Raw genomic sequence first — 12,054 nt, 5'->3', positions numbered from 1 at the left:
GCCCTTGAACATGGCAATCCTGTGGTGGTAAATTTTTGAAGATTGAGCAGGATACTGGGATCGAAATTACCCGTTGTACATTTTGTTTTTCTCTCCGACAGCTCTGTGCGCAAATCTCCCATGGTGGAGGCTGTTGAAACCGTTTCTGAGCAACCCCGCCTACTTGAGGTTTTTCCTATCAAGAAGTGTGCAAGTCGCCCTAAACCTTTAAGAAATGGACGCAGGAATATGCCAGCATGACTAAGGTACAAACTGCATAGCCCTAGCATTTTTGGTTGCAGAGTTATTTTAGAGCGTAGCTTAAAGTTTTTAATTGTCCGGCCTATTTTTTTTCAATGACCCCCTTATTGTCGGGTGGAACCCTTACTGCGCCGTGTCTTTGTATACGATGTATACACGCACAGTGTACGTTAATTTCTAGTGGGTGCCTGCTCGCGCCGTCGCATCTGGCCCCACCTATAAAATCGTCAGAGCTTTAAGTTTGGTACAGAGGAAAGCCCTTGAACATGGCAATCCTGTGGTGGTAAAATTTTGAAGATTGAGCAGGATACTGGGATCGAAATTACCCGTTGTACATTTTGTTTTCTCTCCGACAGCTCTGTGCGCAAAACTCCCATAGTGGAGGCTGTTGAAATCGTTTCTGAGCAACCCCGCCTACTTGAGGTTTTTCTATCAAGAAGTGTGCAAGTCGCCCTAAACCTTTAAAAAATGGACGCAGGAATATGCCAGCATGACTAAGGTACAAACTGTATCTCCCTAGCATTTTTGGTTGCAGAGTTAATCCAGAGCGTAGCTGAAAGTTTTTAATTGTCCGGCCTATTTTTTTTCAATGACCCCCTTATTGTCGGTTGGAACCCTGACTGCGCCGTGTCTTTGTATACGCTGTATACACGCACAATGTACGTTAATTTCTAGTTGGTGCCTGCTCGCGCCGTCGCGTCTGGCCCCAGCATAAAAATCGTCAGAGCTTTAAGTTTGGTACGAGAGGAAAGCCCTTGAACATGGCAATCCTGTGGTGGTAAAATTTTGAAGATTGAGCAGGATACTGGGATCGAAATTACCCGTTGTACATTTTGTTTTTCTTTCCGACAGCTCTGTGCGCAAAACTCCCATAGTGGAGGCTGTTGAAACCGTTTCTGAGCAACCCCGCCTACTTGAGGTTTTTCCTATCAAGAAGTGTGCAAGTCGCCCTAAACTTTTAAGAAATGGACGCAGTAATATGCCAGCATGACTAAGGTACAAACTGCATAGCCCTAGCATTTTTGGTTGCAGAGTTAATCCAGAGCGTAGCTGAAAGTTTTTAATTGTCCGGCCTATTTTTTTTCAATGACCCCCTTATTGTCGGTTGGAACCCTGACTGCGCCGTGTCTTTGTATACGCTGTATACACGCACAGTGTACGTTAATTTCTAGTGGGTGCCTGCTCGCGCCGTCGCATCTGGCCCCACCTTAAAAATCGTCAGAGCTTTCAATTTGGTACGAGAGGAAAGCCCTTGAACATGGCAATCCTGTGGTGGTAAAATTTTGAAGATTGAGCAGGATACTGGGATCGAAATTACCCGTTGTACATTTTGTTTTTCTCTCCAACAGCTCTGTGCGCAAAACTCCCATAGTGGAGGCTGTTGAAATCGTTTCTGAGCAACCCCGCCTACTTGAGGTTTTTCCTATCAAGAAGTGTGCAAGTCGCCCTAAACCTTTAAAAAATGGACGCAGCAATATGCCAGCATGACTAAGGTACAAACTGCATCTCCCTAGCATTTTTGGTTGCAGAGTTATTCCAGAGCGTAGCTGAAAGTTTTTAAATGTCCGGCCTATTCTTTTCAATGACCCCCTTATTGTCGGTTGGAACCCTGACTGCGCCGTGTCTTTGTATACGCTGTATACACGCACAGTGTACGTTAATTTCTAGTGGGTGCCTGCTCGCGCCGTCGCATCTGGCCCCACCTATAAAATCGTCAGAGCTTTAAGTTTGGTACAGAGGAAAGCCCTTGAACATGGCAATCCTGTGGTGGTAAAATTTTGAAGATTGAGCAGGATACTGGGATCGAAATTACCCGTTGTACATTTTGTTTTCTCTCCGACAGCTCTGTGCGCAAAACTCCCATAGTGGAGGCTGTTGAAATCGTTTCTGAGCAACCCCGCCTACTTGAGGTTTTTCTATCAAGAAGTGTGCAAGTCGCCCTAAACCTTTAAAAAATGGACGCAGGAATATGCCAGCATGACTAAGGTACAAACTGCATCTCCCTAGCATTTTTGGTTGCAGAGTTATTCCAGAGCGTAGCTGAAAGTTTTTAAATGTCCGGCCTATTCTTTTCAATGACCCCCTTATTGTCGGTTGGAACCCTGACTGCGCCGTGTCTTTGTATACGCTGTATACACGCACAGTGTACGTTAATTTCTAGTGGGTGCCTGCTCGCGCCGTCGCATCTGGCCCCACCTATAAAATCGTCAGAGCTTTAAGTTTGGTACAGAGGAAAGCCCTTGAACATGGCAATCCTGTGGTGGTAAAATTTTGAAGATTGAGCAGGATACTGGGATCGAAATTACCCGTTGTACATTTTGTTTTTCTCTCCGACAGCTCTGTGCGCAAAACTCCCATAGTGGAGGCTGTTGAAATCGTTTCTGAGCAACTCCGCCTACTTGAGGTTTTTCCTATCAAGAAGTGTGCAAGTCGCCCTAAACTTTTAAGAAATGGACGCAGGAATATGCCAGCATGACTAAGGTACAAACTGCATCTCCCTAGCATTTTTGGTTGCAGAGTTATTCCAGAGCGTAGCTGAAAGTTTTTAATTGTCCGGCCTTTTTTTTTCAATGACCCCTTATTGTCGGGTGGAACCCTGACTGCGCCGTGTCTTTGTATACGATGTATACACGCACAGTGTACGTCAAATTCTAGAGGGTGCCTGTTTGCGCCGTCGCATCTGGCCCCACCTTAAAAATCGTCACAGCTTTAAGTTTGGTACGAGAGGAAAGCCCTTGAACATGGCAATCCTGTGGTGGTAAAATTTTGAAGATTGAGCAGGATACTGGGATCGAAATTACCCGTTGTACATTTTGTTTTTCTCTCCGACAGCTCTGTGCGCAAAACTCCCATAGTGGAGGCTGTTGAAATCGTTTCTGAGCAACCCCGCCTACTTGAGGTTTTTCCTATCAAGAAGTGTGCAAGTCGCCCTAAACCTTTAAAAAATGGACGCAGCAATATGCCAGCATGACTAAGGTACAAACTGCATCTCCCTAGCATTTTTGGTTGCAGAGTTATTCCAGAGCGTAGCTGAAAGTTTTTAAATGTCCGGCCTATTCTTTTCAATGACCCCCTGATTGTCGGTTGGAACCCTGACTGCGCCGTGTCTTTGTATACGCTGTATACAAGCACAGTGTACGTTAATTTCTAGTGGGTGCCTGCTCGCGCCGTCGCATCTGGCCCCACCTATAAAATCGTCAGAGCTTTAAGTTTGGTACAGAGGAAAGCCCTTGAACATGGCAATCCTGTGGTGGTAAAATTTTGAAGATTGAGCAGGATACTGGGATCGAAATTACCCGTTGTACATTTTGTTTTCTCTCCGACAGCTCTGTGCGCAAAACTCCCATAGTGGAGGCTGTTGAAATCGTTTCTGAGCAACCCCGCCTACTTGAGGTTTTTCTATCAAGAAGTGTGCAAGTCGCCCTAAACCTTTAAAAAATGGACGCAGGAATATGCCAGCATGACTAAGGTACAAACTGTATCTCCCTAGCATTTTTGGTTGCAGAGTTAATCCAGAGCGTAGCTGAAAGTTTTTAATTGTCCGGCCTATTTTTTTTCAATGACCCCCTTATTGTCGGTTGGAACCCTGACTGCGCCGTGTCTTTGTATACGCTGTATACACGCACAGTGTACGTTAATTTCTAGTGGGTGCCTGCTCGCGCCGTCGCGTCTGGCCCCAGCATAAAAATCGTCAGAGCTTTAAGTTTGGTACGAGAGGAAAGCCCTTGAACATGGCAATCCTGTGGTGGTAAAATTTTGAAGATTGAGCAGGATACTGGGATCGAAATTACCCGTTGTACATTTTGTTTTTCTCTCCGACAGCTCTGTGCGCAAAACTCCCATAGTGGAGGCTGTTGAAACCGTTTCTGAGCAACCCCGCCTACTTGAGGTTTTTCCTATCAAGAAGTGTGCAAGTCGCCCTAAACTTTTAAGAAATGGACGCAGGAATATGCCAGCATGACTAAGGAACAAACTGCATAGCCCTAGCATTTTTGGTTGCAGAGTTAATCCAGAGCGTAGCTGAAAGTTTTACATTGTCCGGCCTATTTTTTTTCAATGACCCCCTTATTGTCGGTTGGAACCCTGACTGCGCCGTGTCTTTGTATACGCTGTATACACGCACAGTGTACGTTAATTTCTAGTGGGTGCCTGCTCGCGCCGTCGCATCTGGCCCTTGAACATGGCAAACCTGTGGTGGTAAAATTTTGAAGATTGAGCAGGATACTGGGATCGAAATTACCCGTGGTACATTTTGTTTTTCTCTCCGACAGCTCTGTGCGCAAAACTCCCATAGTGGAGGCTGTTGAAATCGTTTCTGAGCAACCCCGCCTACTTGAGGTTTTTCCTATCAAGAAGTGTGCAAGTCGCCCTAAACCTTTAAAAAATGGACGCAGCAATATGCCAGCATGACTAAGGTACAAACTGCATCTCCCTAGCATTTTTGGTTGCAGAGTTATTCCAGAGCGTAGCTGAAAGTGTTTAAATGTCCGGCCTATTCTTTTCAATGACCCCCTTATTGTCGGTTGGAACCCTGACTGCGCCGTGTCTTTGTATACGCTGTATACACGCACAGTGTACGTTAATTTCTAGTGGGTGCCTGCTCGCGCCGTCGCATCTGGCCCCACCTATAAAATCGTCAGAGCTTTAAGTTTGGTACAGAGGAAAGCCCTTGAACATGGCAATCCTGTGGTGGTAAAATTTTGAAGATTGAGCAGGATACTGGGATCGAAATTACCCGTTGTACATTTTGTTTTTCTCTCCGACAGCTCTGTGCGCAAAACTCCCATAGTGGAGGCTGTTGAAATCGTTTCTGAGCAACTCCGCCTACTTGAGGTTTTTCCTATCAAGAAGTGTGCAAGTCGCCCTAAACTTTTAAGAAATGGACGCAGGAATATGCCAGCATGACTAAGGTACAAACTGTATCTCCCTAGCGCTTTTGGTTGCAGAGTTAATCCAGAGCGTAGCTGAAAGTTTTTAATTGTCCGGCCTATTTTTTTTCAATGACCCCCTTATTGTCGGTTGGAACCCTGACTGCGCCGTGTCTTTGTATACGCTGTATACGCGCACAGTGTACGTTAATTTCTAGTGGGTGCCTGCTCGCGCCGTCGCGTCTGGCCCCAGCATAAAAATCGTCAGAGCTTTAAGTTTGGTACGAGAGGAAAGCCCTTGAACATGGCAATCCTGTGGTGGTAAAATTTTGAAGATTGAGCAGGATACTGGGATCGAAATTACCCGTTGTACATTTTGTTTTTCTCTCCGACAGCTCTGTGCGCAAAACTCCCATAGTGGAGGCTGTTGAAATCGTTTCTGAGCAACCCCGCCTACTTGAGGTTTTTCCTATCAAGAAGTGTGCAAGTCGCCCTAAACCTTTAAAAAATGGACGCAGCAATATGCCAGCATGACTAAGGTACAAACTGCATCTCCCTAGCATTTTTGGTTGCAGAGTTATTCCAGAGCGTAGCTGAACGTTTTTAATTGTCCGGCCTTTTTTTTTCAATGACCCCTTATTGTCGGTTGGAACCCTGACTGCGCCGTGTCTTTGTATACGCTGTATACACGCACAGTGTACGTCAATTTCTAGTGAGTGCCTGCTCGCGCCGTCGCATCTGGCCCCACCTATAAAATCGTCAGAGCTTTAAGTTTGGTACAGAGGAAAGCCCTTGAACATGGCAATCCTGTGGTGGTAAAATTTTGAAGATTGAGCAGGATACTGGGATCGAAATTACCCGTTGTACATTTTGTTTTTCTCTCCGACAGCTCTGTGCGCAAAACTCCCATAGTGGAGGCTGTTGAAATCGTTTCTGAGCAACTCCGCCTACTTGAGGTTTTTCCTATCAAGAAGTGTGCAAGTCGCCCTAAACTTTTAAGAAATGGACGCAGGAATATGCCAGCATGACTAAGGTACAAACTGTATCTCCCTAGCATTTTTGGTTGCAGAGTTAATCCAGAGCGTAGCTGAAAGTTTTTAATTGTCCGGCCTATTTTTTTTCAATGACCCCCTTATTGTCGGTTGGAACCCTGACTGCGCCGTGTCTTTGTATACGCTGTATACGCGCACAGTGTACGTTAATTTCTAGTGGGTGCCTGCTCGCGCCGTCGCGTCTGGCCCCAGCATAAAAATCGTCAGAGCTTTAAGTTTGGTACGAGAGGAAAGCCCTTGAACATGGCAATCCTGTGGTGGTAAAATTTTGAAGATTGAGCAGGATACTGGGATCGAAATTACCCGTTGTACATTTTGTTTTTCTCTCCGACAGCTCTGTGCGCAAAACTCCCATAGTGGAGGCTGTTGAAACCGTTTCTGAGCAACCCCGCCTACTTGAGGTTTTTCCTATCAAGAAGTGTGCAAGTCGCCCTAAACTTTTAAGAAATGGACGCAGGAATATGCCAGCATGACTAAGGTACAAACTGCATCTCCCTAGCATTTTTGGTTGCAGAGTTATTCCAGAGCGTAGCTGAAAGTTTTTAATTGTCCGGCCTTTTTTTTTCAATGACCCCTTATTGTCGGGTGGAACCCTGACTGCGCCGTGTCTTTGTATACGATGTATACACGCACAGTGTACGTCAAATTCTAGTGGGTGCCTGTTTGCGCCGTCGCATCTGGCCCCACCTTAAAAATCGTCACAGCTTTAAGTTTGGTACGAGAGGAAAGCCCTTGAACATGGCAATCCTGTGGTGGTAAAATTTTGAAGATTGAGCAGGATACTGGGATCGAAATTACCCGTTGTACATTTTGTTTTTCTCTCCGACAGCTCTGTGCGCAAAACTCCCATAGTGGAGGCTGTTGAAATCGTTTCTGAGCAACCCCGCCTACTTGAGGTTTTTCCTATCAAGAAGTGTGCAAGTCGCCCCAAACCTTTAAAAAATGGACGCAGCAATATGCCAGCATGACTAAGGTACAAACTGCATCTCCCTAGCATTTTTGGTTGCAGAGTTATTCCAGAGCGTAGCTGAAAGTTTTTAAATGTCCGGCCTATTCTTTTCAATGACCCCCTTATTGTCGGTTGGAACCCTGACTGCGCCGTGTCTTTGTATACGCTGTATACACGCACAGTGTACGTTAATTTCTAGTGGGTGCCTGCTCGCGCCGTCGCATCTGGCCCCACCTATAAAATCGTCAGAGCTTTAAGTTTGGTACAGAGGAAAGCCCTTGAACATGGCAATCCTGTGGTGGTAAAATTTTGAAGATTGAGCAGGATACTGGGATCGAAATTACCCGTTGTACATTTTGTTTTCTCTCCGACAGCTCTGTGCGCAAAACTCCCATAGTGGAGGCTGTTGAAATCGTTTCTGAGCAACCCCGCCTACTTGAGGTTTTTCTATCAAGAAGTGTGCAAGTCGCCCTAAACCTTTAAAAAATGGACGCAGGAATATGCCAGCATGACTAAGGTACAAACTGTATCTCCCTAGCATTTTTGGTTGCAGAGTTAATCCAGAGCGTAGCTGAAAGTTTTTAATTGTCCGGCCTATTTTTTTTTCAATGACCCCCTTATTGTCGGTTGGAACCCTGACTGCGCCGTGTCTTTGTATACGCTGTATACACGCACAGTGTACGTTAATTTCTAGTGGGTGCCTGCTCGCGCCGTCGCGTCTGGCCCCAGCATAAAAATCGTCAGAGCTTTAAGTTTGGTACGAGAGGAAAGCCCTTGAACATGGCAATCCTGTGGTGGTAAAATTTTGAAGATTGAGCAGGATACTGGGATCGAAATTACCCGTTGTACATTTTGTTTTTCTCTCCGACAGCTCTGTGCGCAAAACTCCCATAGTGGAGGCTGTTGAAACCGTTTCTGAGCAACCCCGCCTACTTGAGGTTTTTCCTATCAAGAAGTGTGCAAGTCGCCCTAAACTTTTAAGAAATGGACGCAGGAATATGCCAGCATGACTAAGGTACAAACTGCATAGCCCTAGCATTTTTGGTTGCAGAGTTAATCCAGAGCGTAGCTGAAAGTTTTACATTGTCCGGCCTATTTTTTTTCAATGACCCCCTTATTGTCGGTTGGAACCCTGACTGCGCCGTGTCTTTGTATACGCTGTATACACGCACAGTGTACGTTAATTTCTAGTGGGTGCCTGCTCGCGCCGTCGCATCTGGCCCTTGAACATGGCAAACCTGTGGTGGTAAAATTTTGAAGATTGAGCAGGATACTGGGATCGAAATTACCCGTGGTACATTTTGTTTTTCTCTCCGACAGCTCTGTGCGCAAAACTCCCATAGTGGAGGCTGTTGAAATCGTTTCTGAGCAACCCCGCCTACTTGAGGTTTTTCCTATCAAGAAGTGTGCAAGTCGCCCTAAACCTTTAAAAAATGGACGCAGCAATATGCCAGCATGACTAAGGTACAAACTGCATCTCCCTAGCATTTTTGGTTGCAGAGTTATTCCAGAGCGTAGCTGAAAGTTTTTAAATGTCCGGCCTATTCTTTTCAATGACCCCCTTATTGTCGGTTGGAACCCTGACTGCGCCGTGTCTTTGTATACGCTGTATACACGCACAGTGTACGTTAATTTCTAGTGGGTGCCTGCTCGCGCCGTCGCATCTGGCCCCACCTATAAAATCGTCAGAGCTTTAAGTTTGGTACAGAGGAAAGCCCTTGAACATGGCAATCCTGTGGTGGTAAAATTTTGAAGATTGAGCAGGATACTGGGATCGAAATTACCCGTTGTACATTTTGTTTTTCTCTCCGACAGCTCTGTGCGCAAAACTCCCATAGTGGAGGCTGTTGAAACCGTTTCTGAGCAACCCCGCCTACTTGAGGTTTTTCCTATCAAGAAGTGTGCAAGTCGCCCTAAACTTTTAAGAAATGGACGCAGGAATATGCCAGCATGACTAAGGTACAAACTGCATAGCCCTAGCATTTTTGGTTGCAGAGTTAATCCAGAGCGTAGCTGAAAGTTTTACATTGTCCGGCCTATTTTTTTTCAATGACCCCCTTATTGTCGGTTGGAACCCTGACTGCGCCGTGTCTTTGTATACGCTGTATACACGCGCAGTGTACGTTAATTTCTAGTGGGTGCCTGCTCGCGCCGTCGCGTCTGGCCCCAGCATAAAAATCGTCAGAGCTTTAAGTTTGGTACGAGAGGAAAGCCCTTGAACATGGCAATCCTGTGGTGGTAAAATTTTGAAGATTGAGCAGGATACTGGGATCGAAATTACCCGTTGTACATTTTGTTTTTCTCTCCGACAGCTCTGTGCGCAAAACTCCCATAGTGGAGGCTGTTGAAACCGTTTCTGAGCAACCCCGCCTACTTGAGGTTTTTCCTATCAAGAAGTGTGCAAGTCGCCCTAAACCTTTAAAAAATGGACGCAGCAATATGCCAGCATGACTAAGGTACAAACTGCATAGCCCTAGCATTTTTGGTTGCAGAGTTAATCCAGAGCGTAGCTGAAAGTTTTACATTGTCCGGCCTATTTTTTTTCAATGACCCCCTTATTGTCGGTTGGAACCCTGACTGCGCCGTGTCTTTGTATACGCTGTATACACGCACAGTGTACGTTAATTTCTAGTGGGTGCCTGCTCGCGCCGTCGCGTCTGGCCCCAGCATAAAAATCGTCAGAGCTTTAAGTTTGGTACGAGAGGAAAGCCCTTGAACATGGCAATCCTGTGGTGGTAAAATTTTGAAGATTGAGCAGGATACTGGGATCGAAATTACCCGTTGTACATTTTGTTTTTCTTTCCGACAGCTCTGTGCGCAAAACTCCCATAGTGGAGGCTGTTGAAACCGTTTCTGAGCAACCCCGCCTACTTGAGGTTTTTCCTATCAAGAAGTGTGCAAGTCGCCCTAAACTTTTAAGAAATGGACGCAGGAATATGCCAGCATGACTAAGGTACAAACTGCATAGCCCTAGCATTTTTGGTTGCAGAGTTAATCCAGAGCGTAGCTGAAAGTTTTTAATTGTCCGGCCTATTTTTTTTCAATGACCCCCTTATTGTCGGTTGGAACCCTGACTGCGCCGTGTCTTTGTATACGCTGTATACACGCACAGTGTACGTTAATTTCTAGTGGGTGCCTGCTCGCGCCGTCGCATCTGGCCCCACCTTAAAAATCGTCAGAGCTTTCAATTTGGTACGAGAGGAAAGCCCTTGAACATGGCAATCCTGTGGTGGTAAAATTTTGAAGATTGAGCAGGATACTGGGATCGAAATTACCCGTTGTACATTTTGTTTTCTCTCCGACAGCTCTGTGCGCAAAACTCCCATAGTGGAGGCTGTTGAAATCGTTTCTGAGCAACCCCGCCTACTTGAGGTTTTTCTATCAAGAAGTGTGCAAGTCGCCCTAAACCTTTAAAAAATGGACGCAGGAATATGCCAGCATGACTAAGGTACAAACTGTATCTCCCTAGCATTTTTGGTTGCAGAGTTAATCCAGAGCGTAGCTGAAAGTTTTTAATTGTCCGGCCTATTTTTTTTCAATGACCCCCTTATTGTCGGTTGGAACCCTGACTGCGCCGTGTCTTTGTATACGCTGTATACACGCACAGTGTACGTTAATTTCTAGTGGGTGCCTGCTCGCGCCGTCGCGTCTGGCCCCAGCATAAAAATCGTCAGAGCTTTAAGTTTGGTACGAGAGGAAAGCCCTTGAACATGGCAATCCTGTGGTGGTAAAATTTTGAAGATTGAGCAGGATACTGGGATCGAAATTACCCGTTGTACATTTTGTTTTTCTCTCCGACAGCTCTGTGCGCAAAACTCCCATAGTGGAGGCTGTTGAAACCGTTTCTGAGCAACCCCGCCTACTTGAGGTTTTTCCTATCAAGAAGTGTGCAAGTCGCCCTAAACTTTTAAGAAATGGACGCAGGAATATGCCAGCATGACTAAGGTACAAACTGCATAGCCCTAGCATTTTTGGTTGCAGAGTTTATCCAGAGCGTAGCTGAAAGTTTTACATTGTCCGGCCTATTTTTTTTCAATGACCCCCTTATTGTCGGTTGGAACCCTGACTGCGCCGTGTCTTTGTATACGCTGTATACACGCACAGTGTACGTTAATTTCTAGTGGGTGCCTGCTCGCGCCGTCGCATCTGGCCCTTGAACATGGCAAACCTGTGGTGGTAAAATTTTGAAGATTGAGCAGGATACTGGGATCGAAATTACCCGTGGTACATTTTGTTTTTCTCTCCGACAGCTCTGTGCGCAAAACTCCCATAGTGGAGGCTGTTGAAATCGTTTCTGAGCAACCCCGCCTACTTGAGGTTTTTCCTATCAAGAAGTGTGCAAGTCGCCCTAAACCTTTAAAAAATGGACGCAGCAATATGCCAGCATGACTAAGGTACAAACTGCATCTCCCTAGCATTTTTGGTTGCAGAGTTATTCCAGAGCGTAGCTGAAAGTTTTTAAATGTCCGGCCTATTCTTTTCAATGACCCCCTTATTGTCGGTTGGAACCCTGACTGCGCCGTGTCTTTGTATACGCTGTATACACGCACAGTGTACGTTAATTTCTAGTGGGTGCCTGCTCGCGCCGTCGCATCTGGCCCCACCTATAAAATCGTCAGAGCTTTAAGTTTGGTACAGAGGAAAGCCCTTGAACATGGCAATCCTGTGGTGGTAAAATTTTGAAGATTGAGCAGGATACTGGGATCGAAATTACCCGTTGTACATTTTGTTTTCTCTCCGACAGCTCTGTGCGCAAAACTCCCATAGTGGAGGCTGTTGAAATCGTTTCTGAGCAACCCCGCCTACTTGAGGTTTTTCCTATCAAGAAGTGTGCAAGTCGCCCTAAACCTTTAAAAAATGGACGCAGCAATATGCCAGCATGACTAAGGTACAAACTGCATCTCCCTAGCATTTTTGGTTGCAGAGTTATTCCAGAGCGTAGCTG

This window comes from Asterias amurensis, chromosome 12 (assembly GCF_032118995.1).
Source record: "Asterias amurensis chromosome 12, ASM3211899v1".
Taxonomy (NCBI): domain Eukaryota; kingdom Metazoa; phylum Echinodermata; class Asteroidea; order Forcipulatida; family Asteriidae; genus Asterias; species Asterias amurensis.
Note: the sequence above shows the minus strand (reverse complement) of the source record.